The sequence below is a fragment of the Charadrius vociferus genome, unplaced genomic scaffold (assembly GCF_000708025.1).
Source record: "Charadrius vociferus isolate BGI_N301 unplaced genomic scaffold, ASM70802v2 scaffold261, whole genome shotgun sequence".
Lineage (NCBI taxonomy): Eukaryota > Metazoa > Chordata > Aves > Charadriiformes > Charadriidae > Charadrius > Charadrius vociferus.
In genome coordinates, this window is record NW_009646856.1 from 1,326,572 (window position 1) to 1,327,694 (window position 1,123).

Consider the following 1,123-nt stretch of genomic DNA (forward strand, 5'->3'; position numbering starts at 1 on the left):
CCCCCCCCCGGCAGCCTGCGAGGCGCTTGAAGGCGGCGTGTTCGCTGCTCGTAAAATAAGGGCTGATGAGGTGACCGATAACAAAAGGCGTTCTGGGGGCAGGTGACCGCAAAACCTCTGGAGAAGTTTTTGTTTCAAATGAGCTTTGGATGGCGCAGCGCTTTACATCGGCTCTGTGCGTATCGGATGACTTCTCAGCAACTTGCACAGTAGGACTTAACCTACAGTAGTCGCGGTCCTCCATATACTTAATCCTGTGGTGGTCACTGTGGGTTTATTTTCTTAGTGCTTGGAACTTTTGAGGTTAGAAATAGGCGTGAAGACTAGACCTATAGGTAGGTTGCATGGAAGTAATTTTGTAGAACGTACAGTAATAAAATCGCTCCAAGCCAGTGTTTGAGGTACCGGTTTGCCTACAGCGTCCGGGTAGGAGGTGGTTTGGTGAGCTCTGCGTGTCCTTCGCAGAAGGCTCTATGGCTTGAGCGTTGCTGTAGGGGCATAAAGCCATGAGCTTTAAACAGATGTGGAAATGAGGTATCAGTTTTGTGCTGTAACAAGAGTTGAACTGGTATCCGTGTAAAAAGGGTAAGCGGCCTGTGTCCAGTCTTGTACTCAGAAAATAATAATTCTCTACATTTGTCTTTGGTTTTGGTGGGAATTGCTTTGCCTTTGGTACTGGAGTGGCCTGTTTTTATGTGCGTATGCAAATTTTCAGCACAGTGTGGTCACAAAATTAGATGCTGGTTGTCCCTAAAATCTAACAAAATAATAAATAACAAAAATGTACTGTGAAGTTGTCAAAGCACCATGATCTTCTAATTACAGTAGGGCCATAGTGTGTAATAATTGGCTCTTCATTGTTTCAAGTGTCTGTAGCTGTGTTCTGCTTGTGGAAAATGACATTTCATATTATATTTCCAGCTTTTTTTTTTGTAGTCTTGCTTCCCCGAAGAGTAGTAGGTGTATTAACTTCAAGACCACATATCTTAAGATCCCTTTCTGTAGTGTCTGAGAGAGAGCATGTAAGAGATAATTAAATGGTAGGCACATTGTTACCTGAGTAAGGGCTGTGACAGTTGTGGGCTTGGTTGATTTTTGTTTGTTTGTGTTTTTAGCATCTTCC